Raw genomic sequence first — 10,090 nt, forward strand, 5'->3', positions numbered from 1 at the left:
CCCAGAAACATATGAAGTACCAAAGCTAGGTCAAGAGGATGTAAAACTGCTGAATAACCCAATTTCTATTAATGAAATTGAAAATGTAATTAAGTTCTTACCTACAAAGAAGATCCCAGGCCCAGATGGATTCACTGTAGAATTCTACAAGAAATACAAAGAAGACCTAATGCTGACACTCCTCAAACTCTTCAATGAAATTGAAAGGGAAGCAATACTTCCTAAATCATTCCTGGAAGCAAATATTACCCTAATACTAAAACCTGAAAAAGACCCAACTAAAAAAGAGAACTACAGACCAATCTCCCTAATGAACACAGATGCAAAAAACCTCAATAAAATATTGACAAATAGGATGCAGCAAATCATCAAGAATTTTATACACCATGACCAACTGGGATTTATCCCAGGCATGCAGGGATGGTTCCACATACATAAATCAATAAATGTAATTCACCATATCAATAAAGTCAAAAGTAAGAATCACTTCTAAGATCATTTCTATAGATGTAGAAAAAGCTTTTGATAAGGTCCAACATTCATTTGTGACAAGAAATTTGCAGAAAATTGGAATAGATGGTCTTTACCTCAATATAGTAAAGGCCATCTACAACAAACCAACAGCCAGTATCATACTAAATGGCCAAAAATTGAAGGCCTTTACTTTAAAATCAGGCACAAGACAAGGGTGTCCTTTATCACCACTCCTATTTAATATAGTACTGGAAATACTAGCCAGAGCAATTAGACAAGAGAGAGAAATAAAAGGGGTAAAGATAGGAAAAGAAATTATCATTGTTTGCAGATGACATGATACTCTACATAGAAGACCCCCTAAACTCCATTGAAAGACTCTTAGATATAATAAATAAATTCAGTAATGTAGCTGGATACAAAATCAATACTCAAAAATCAATAGTATTCCTATACACTAACAACAAAATCACAGAGGGAGAAATAAGAAAAGCCACACCCTTCATACTAGCAACCAAAAAAATGAAATATTTAGAAATTACTCTTATGAAAGAAGATAAAAACCTATACAGGGAAAATTACAATGCACTGAAAAAAGAAATTAAAGATGATCACAGACAATTGAAAGACATCCCTTGCTCATGGATAGGAAGAATAAATATTGTGAAAATGGCCATTCTCCCAAAACTGTTATACAGATTTAATGCAATCCCAATAAAAATACCATCAGCATACCTCCTAGATCTAGAGAAATCACTCCTAAAATTTATGTGGAGCAAGAAAAGACCTAGAATAGCAAAGACAATTCTAAGCAACAAAGGCAAGGCAGGAGGCATCACAATCCCTGACTTGAGGTTGTACTACAAAGCAACCGTAGTAAAATCAACATGGTACTGGAATCACAACTACAAACACACTCAACTACCTTATCTTTGATAAAGGAGCCAAACAGGTTCACTGGAAGAACGACAGTCTCTTTAATAAATGGTGTTGGAAAAACTGGCTCTCCATATGCCGAAAACTAAAACTAGACCCACGTCTATCACCATGTACTAAATTGAAATCTAAATGGATCAAAGATCTGAATATTAAAACAGAAACACTAAATCTATTGGAAGACAAATTGGGTAAAAACCTTGAAGACATAGGGGTAGGTAGCGAATAAATGAACAGGACTCAAACCGCACAGGAAATACTTCCCAGAATCAATAACTGGGATCACCTCTTATTAAAAAGTTTCTGCATGTCAAAAGAAATCTCCAGCATAGTGAAAAGAAAATCACAACCTAGGAAAAATCTCAATCAACTGTCCCTCAGACAAAGGGCTTCTGTCTAAAACATATAAAGAATTAAAAAAACTCAGACCCCCAAAATTCAAAGATCCAATCAAAAAATGGGCATCTGAGATGAATATACACTCTCAGATGAGGAAATACAAATGGCAAATAAATACATGAAAAAATGTTCATCATCATTACTCATTAGAGAAATGCAAATTAAAACCATACTGAGACTATTGGTGGGAGTGTAGACTGGTGCAATCATTGTGGAGGTCAGTAGGGACATTTCTCAAAAACCTGGGATTGGAAGTCCCATTTGTTCCAGCTATCCCACTTCTAGGCATATTCCCAGAAGAACTGAAAGCATCATACCACAGTGATATGTGTGCACCCATGTTTATACCAGCACAATTTGTAATAGCCAGATCTTGGAAACAACCTAAGTGTGCATCAACTGAGGAATGGATAAAAATATTGTGGTATTTTTATACAATGGAGTACTACTCAGCTATAAAGAAGGATCCCATTGAGATGTTTATAAATAATTGGACACAGCTTGAGACCATACTCATAAGTGAAATAAATCAAACTTACATGTATGAATACCAAATATTTTTCCTATTGTAAGAAATGATTCAAATAGATAAAAGTATGTGGTAATCATGATTCCCTATTATGTGGCTTTGAAGCCTTAAAAAGTTTTCACTCATTAATTGGAATGGCTTTATTCTGGGCTGCTTGATATTATTACCTGTGATGATATGAACAACGATTTTGAAGAAAACAAGACATCATAATAGCTAGTGTTGATTTAACATCATCTTGTTTTAAAGTCCCACCAAACTGTTGTTCTTCTGTCTCCATTGGTTTTATCATGTTGTATCTTACTGAATTTTATTGCATGTCATTGTATAAACAAAAATTTTTATAGGCAAAGAGATAATATAGGAACCATTGTTTGTTTTCCCTTAGCTGGTTCTAAATACCCTGTAATACTTTCATCCTCTTGAATGGTTTCACACTGCCTTGATATGTTTGAAGCAATAGTATACGAAGTTATACTCAAATGTTTTAAGGAAAAAGACACTATGGTAACTACTATTAAGTCGGGTTATCTTGTGGTGAAACACTAGGTTGCCGAAATTGTTATGCTTTAACCTATATTGTTATGTTGTTATGTCCTCTTTTATCTCAATCTCCCCCCTTTTTAAAAAAAATATTTATTTTTATTATTTTTTTAATTAAGGGAAAAAATAAAAAAAATTGGCAGGATATATTATAGTAACTTTTTTGATTTCCTATTAACTTGATTTGAAACGCTGTATTGCTCCCACCATCTTGTTTTGACTGATTTTACTCTGTTCTGTTCTGTATGATAGTATCAAGTTTGAGGGTATAGGCAACTACTTTAAAGGCAGTAAGATTCACTATGACATCCGTTCTGGTTTGACTATTATCTTCTTTTGAAGTCCTGTAATGTCTCCAATGTTTAGGTTTTATTGGTCTTGTTCTGAACAGTTTTGTTCAATTTTATTATACCTGATGATATAGGCAACTCTTTTTAAGGTATCAAGAGGCCTTATGGTAAGCATTGTTAATTACCTTGTATTCTGTTTTTACATAATGTGCTATGTCCATCCCTTGATTTGACTGACTGCTTTGTTTTGTCATATTTGGTTTTATTCTCTTCCAAAAAAAAGTAATAAGAACTATGGGAGTAATAAAACCCAAAATGTGTAAATGTTGTTGTAAAAAACAGAGGGAAAAAAAGTGCTCTAAATGATACAACTGCAAGTGTGTTTACGTGTATTAAGATAGAGGACCATATTGATGGGTTTTTGTTGGATCATTTAACACAACTGTTTGCAGTCTCACTATATGAATGTCCACTTTGTATGCTTTAATCTTGTAACTTGAACAACTATTTCTAAGATGACAATATATAATCTATTAACTAGTGATTTCTTACTGTTTTTTCTTTTGAAATTCTGTATTACTTCTACCCTTATACTGTTTTGTTTTTTTTCTTTTTCCTTTAAATAAAAAAATTAATATTAACAATAAATATTATATGGAAAAGTCAAATTTCCCTATCTTCTGAACCTAAAAAGCTATTTACTATTAATTTTAACTATGGAATGATTTTTATTCAGTACAACCATCCAGAAGACAATAGCTGCCAGATGTCCAACAATAAAATAAGAGATATTCAAATAAATGAAAATGATTAGAATAGTCAGTTCTTTTATTTTCCTACTTGAAAAGTAGTAGAATAAAATACATAGATAGACTTCATTGCATTTCAAACAGAGTCAATATGACAAAAACTGAAGTGTATTAATGATTGTACTTGGGAAAAAAGGCACAAGAAAAGTCATTATTTTTATTGGGAGTGTCAAGTGTGGTCATCATGATAAATATCTTACACCAGATGATAAGTATTGACCTAAGTTAGGCTCATTTTTTAAATATTTAAGTGGTAATATCAATTAGGATTTCCTGAACTACCAAACATGACTCTATCCAATGCTCGGCTGTCTAACTAGACATAATGAAGCAAATCACTTCAAATTACCAAACATACAAAAGAAATGAAATTTTATTGTGATTTTTTAAAAATTCAGCTGACTCAAGATGTTGGGACTATAATTAAAAATAACTTGGGACTAAATATGACTTGGGACTACATTCAACTGAAATCCTAAATAAACATGGATTCATCAGGGTACTGTAGTTTATTTTTATCTCATGTCCCAAGGAGTCCAGAGTAGGTAAGGTGATTCAAGAACATTATTATGGAAATCTTTGGGATTCTTTTGGTCCTGGTTACAAGAATAATCTTTACCAAAAAAAAGAAAAGAAAAAGGCTTTTTTAGGCAGCAAAATTTCAGAAAAGGAAAAGGGACGAAAGAACCACAGAAAGAGAGTCTGTCTCTGTGGACAATCTTCCCTGAAGGCCCAGCCACAGGCTCCTGCTTCAGACAAGACCAGAACTGAGTCCAGGCGTACACCTTGATGCCAGACGGCTTGCACTGGGAACTGTGTAGCTGGACACGTTGAACCCCAAATAAAAAGAGGATTTAGCTATTAAGAGAAAAATGGTTAATGTGTAGGAAACTCACATCTTGGCCACAAACTTGAGCTTTGCAGGGCTAGGGATTTAGCTCAGCGGCATAAGCGCCTGCCTTGCAGGCAGTCCTGAGTTCAATCCCTGGTACCAATGAAAAAGGAAAAAGCCAAAAAAAACCCCAAAACAAAACAAAAACAAAACTTGATCTTTGCTATCCCATAAGACAGGAAATTTCAAACCATAAAAATGGCTTTATAAAAACAATGGCAGGCTGGGGATTTAGCTCAAGGAACAAGCACCAGCCTGGCAAGTGTGAGGTCATGGGTTTGATTCCTGGTATGAACAACAACAACAACAAAAAAAGACTTAAAAACAGTGGCTTCAAATGGAAAACAATGTTGTTTAAAAATTCTTCCCAGTACAAAACAATTGGATGCCACACAAAACATCATTTCTAATGGAAGCCTCATGGGAAGTATAATCTCTTACTATGACTGCCCTCTGGAAAAGCTGGAGCTGCAACCAGTATGCTAGCTGTAAACAGCACAGAAGAGTCCTTGTCAGAGGGGAAAACCAGGGTCAGCATGACTTACAAAACCTTGTCTCCCACCAGAACCAGTGCAAGGAACTCAGTCAAAGGTTTAAGGTCAATCTGGGTAGACCTATCTGATTATCAGGTCCCAGATTGGACCTGCGCAGTGATGCTAACTAACTCCAAAGAGAAACAAATGTGAGTGGGAGAAAGAATTGTCCAGTTAAGTTTTCCAAACTATCCAGTGATTAAAATCAGCCAAGCTGAAGGTCTCAATGAAAAATTATCAAGTATACACAGAAGTGACCTAATACTATAAAACATAAAAAAATTGAAATGTGATTAATTACACTAGTCTTATAAAGGCAAGAAAGTATATCTTCATCTTATTTGTTACAGAAAAACATTCTACAGATAACTCAGATATGATCCTAGATCTACCTTACAAGTTTAAAATTCTGTTACTGTATCTACTAATTTTTCCATAAATAATTTGGCTTTTCTGTATATACAGTCATATCATCTGCAAGTAATGACCATTTTCTAATATATTATTTCCTTTTCTTTCTTTATTGATCTGGCTAAGACTTTCCTGTGATAATTAACAGGAGGACCTTCTTGTCTGGCCATTTGAAAATGATCTTTATCATATTACCATTAAAATAATGTTTGAAATTATAGGTTTTAATAAAAACATCCCTCTTTTTAAAGATAAAATGGGCAAGAGATATACTCAGTTCACAGACAAGAAAATATATATTGTGCATAAACGTATGAAGCACATACGTTTATGGGCCATTTCTTAGGGCTGTTTGCAGGAAGCAACCTTGAGGATTGAGGTATCACCCCTCCCCAGACACAAAGCAGGCTTTCATCTGCTTGCTGAAGAAAATAAAACAGTAAGCTTTTCAAACTCATTGTTCCTTGATTACGATGTAAGCCTTTTATGGTATTCACCTAGGCCTCTGCATGGCTTCTGTAAGATTCGAGAATCAAAAGGAAACAATATGACCATGTTGATACTTTGACCGCTGTTGTGCCATGAGTACTAAAGTTCTTCGTCTCTAATCCAAGAATCTTATGTCTTCTACCAGCCTCAGTGAAACAGTAACATGCCAACTCAGCAGCATGCAGGTAAGATTAAAATCTAGACTCTTCATTGACCTTGACAGTAAGCTAGGAGACTGCAAAAAACCTGATCTTGTTTATAACCAACTCGCTGTATTGATTTAGATTATTTGGTGAGCTCTTACTTCATTTGTATGTGGACACTGATGCAATGGAAACAGTAAGATTTTAAAATATGCAAGCTACTCAGGACCTTTTCCCTCCCCTGAGCTCTTCTCTGCATGCAAGTGCTGGAAGTTGACTCTGGGTTAGAATCCACCAGGAGAAAGAGATGTGAGATTTGGAAATTGGAGAAGCCATTCCTGTTCCTCTCTCAAGCTTCCAGCTCTAGAAGAAGGCAGAAAGGAAGTTTCACCATGGCTTCCACAGTCTTCTCAGAATCACCGATTTTCATGCCACACGTAACTGGTATAGTCAGAGAGGGTTTCCTATGACTCCTTCACCTTTTGTGTTTCCCAACTAATGATTTCGTGAATTTAGTTCCTTTTTTCCATGTTTTTGTTTTTAAAGTATTATAATACCTTATGTTAAATCCTTCCAGCTTAAAGTTCCTTTTGATGATTTCCTTTCTCCTGACTGAACCCATCTGATAAAAGAAAGTAAAATTTTAGGAAAATTATCCTCAGTAGGTTTTATTTTCCCTTTGTCAAATTTTAATGCTACAAATAAACTCTTAAAATCTATATCCATAAGCATTAGTTGTCTATTGCTCCCATAAGAAATTACTATAACACAATATAACACAAAACTTTTTTTTAATCTCACATCTACTGTAGATCAACAGTGTGCCTTACTCTGTTCCAGGTTTCACAAAAGTCAAAATTAAGGTGTCATTCATTTTTTAACATATCACAACTAAACATTCATTATACTGTTTAAGAAGACAATCAAGAAAAGTAGTATTGTAGAAGCTGTATTTTTCAAGTAATGTATGCTCCTAAACTCTCTACACAATATTGTAAAATATACAATTTCTCCAAAAGAAAATAGTCAACTAATGATAACAGATAACTTTCAGTGTATGTACAATGTTACAAGATGTTAACATTAACATTAGAGCACAATGTTCAGAAATGTGGGAGCGACCTGTGAAGGGTAAAATTTTTACTCCTGAGCCAGTCATTCAGTAACATGTCAGTAACAATCTACTAGATCCTGAGAGCTTTCTTCCAGCTGTTCAGGTTGCATGTCTGTTTCCATTTTGGCATATCTGGTTTGTCAGTTCTTCTGGCCTGAGACATTCTGTGAACTTAGCAAGTCCCCTGTGCATTTTCTTATACGGGATAACCAGTCTTCCCTTAATACCCAGTCCCTAGCTACTGTATTGTTCAACAATATTCATGTTAAAGAATTCCATAACCCTCCACCCCATGTGCTATTTATTTTGTACTTTTGCTGGGCTCCTATTGCTATGTCTTTTCTGAATTCTTGTATAAGTTTAAAAATGCAAATCTTGATGAAGTGTCACAAGCACAAAGTTCCTTAACTTCTCATGACTTTTGGATAGACCTTCCACCGTCATATCAAAAGCTAAAGGACACAGAATGTAGCAAGCTATGAAGTATTTTGAAAAGCTGAGCACCATGGTCTTGACCTTGAAATGGAGTCCGTATCAGCATCTAACTTACACATGGCCGGGTTTTGTCTGTGAACACACAGCAATTATAGACTGTCAGGTAGCCTACAGTCAAAAGAATGTAGCTCTGACTTTATTATTATATTTTCAAGTACTTGAAAGTAGTGCCATCTTTCATCATCCATGTTAATAAAGCCAGTAATTTCAATAAATCACAACAAACAGATCTGACATCTTTCATGATATTCTTGAAAGCTTCTACGTATCACGTCAGCCTTCTCCTTCATGACTGGAGACAAAGTAAAGTTTTTTCCTGTTGGACTGAGAGCTGACTGTATATGGAATAGGGTTCAGAATGTCTTGAAATCAATTTATTTTTCCAGCAAAGCATGAGTTATTTGTGTTTGTGAAAAATACAGGTGAAATGATTTGTCTGATTTTCTACCTTCACATAATCTAAGTTCTCATCAACTTTAGAGGCATACTCAACATGGAACAAGGTTGACAGAATACCAACCATACAATACAAGAGGATCTTCAGACCTCTGGCACCAAAAGCAATTTCATCATACCCCAGTGTCCATGGACATATTCAGGAGAGTTCTGATGTCATTCTCAAAATATTCAGGAAGATGAACTAATTTTAACTCAGTTGCTGTGGTTTTACTTTTGTACTCTTCCAATTTCTTCTCTGCTACTGTATTGGTATTTTTCGTTGCTGGGACAAAATACTCCACACCCAAAATGAAGAAAGGAAAGGTTTATTTAGCTCACTGTTTGTGGAGGTTTCAGTCCATAATCAGCTGGCTCCAAGGCAGGGTGTCATGGCACAGGGGCAACACTTCAAGGCAGCAGCCAGGAAAAGCAACCAGAACAAAAGGGAGCAACGGGCAAGCCTGTTTTCCTCCTTTACATTGTAGACAGGGCGCCACTCCCCAGGCTGCTGCACTCTGGGGTGGGTGTAGCACTCTCAAAATGTCCTTGCCCTCCTCTTGCACAGGATGAGAATGTTTCAAAGTAAGAACCCCGGTTCCCTGCCGAGTCTCTTAGTTAGACTTCTAAACTTCTCAAGTTGACACAATGTATCAACCATAACAACTGCACTCTTGTGTTCTACTGAAAATATCTCCATGGCACCAAATCAGGCCATTCCCAGCCTGCCTGCACTGGAAGCTGAGGAAGAATGAATCAACCAGTTCACTAGCAGGTGGGAAGTATAGGTCTGAGTTCCTTATTGGTGCGGTGGGAGAGAATCTTCCATCCATAGAGCCTGTTGGCTCAATTCCATCCCTTATGGTGCAGGACTGAGGTTTCTGATTCTATGCTCTCACCTCCTGCTGGTCTTTGCTGTCCAAGGCTCCATAAATAGTTCCTTCTTCGTTTTTCCCTTCGGCCCCCTCTAACAATAGAGCAGTCATGGGGTGAAGTCCCTTCCACATTGTCATCTCTCTGATGCTTTCTTCTGCTACAGCTCACTGATTCCAGATAGAGAAAGCTTCCTGCTTTTAAAGCTGTGTGCAGTTAGATTGGGTCAACCCTAGCACTCTAGGGTGACTGCCTACTTTAATTTTTTACTTTTAATTACATCTGAAAAGTGACATATTCACACTTTTCCAGAATGGGGGCAATCACAAGATGGGACAGGCTCTGCCTCCTAGAGACTCTGTCAACTCTTGAATTTATTTGGGTTTCATCAATCTATTTTATTTTTTCTTCATTTGACATCTTCATTTGAAACCTTTTGACATACCCTTGAGTATGATGGTGTTTTCTAGCCTGGTTTGAGGACATCACTTACAGTAGGAGGAAGAAAAGGGAAGGAAGGGAGAGCAGTCAATGTAGGCAAAACACTGACAGCAAGGCGGACCCCAAGGTGAACTTAGAGAGCTAGGATGCAAGGTGACAACGAGTGGATTCGGAACAAGTGAGCCACTTTCCAGAGGAGATGCTATGGTCATTTCATTTGTAAAATGTTACATCCAATGTGTCTTCTATCAAGCATATTAATTCTTGTTCACTGGGCAACTTCC

At 36.2% G+C, this 10,090-nt stretch overlaps 1 pseudogene; it reads right to left on the reverse strand.

Annotated features, from left to right (window-relative positions):
- Window positions 1–7,588: 7,588 nt before the first annotated feature.
- LOC111753581 (histone acetyltransferase type B catalytic subunit-like) lies at window positions 7,589–9,210 on the reverse strand (annotated as a pseudogene).
- Between the last annotated feature and the right edge of the window lie 880 nt (window positions 9,211–10,090).

The sequence above is a fragment of the Cavia porcellus genome, unplaced genomic scaffold, assembly GCF_034190915.1.
Source record: "Cavia porcellus strain 051 isolate PalLab524CR breed Dunkin Hartley unplaced genomic scaffold, mCavPor4.1 scaffold_14, whole genome shotgun sequence".
In the NCBI taxonomy this organism is placed as follows: Eukaryota; Metazoa; Chordata; class Mammalia; order Rodentia; family Caviidae; genus Cavia; species Cavia porcellus.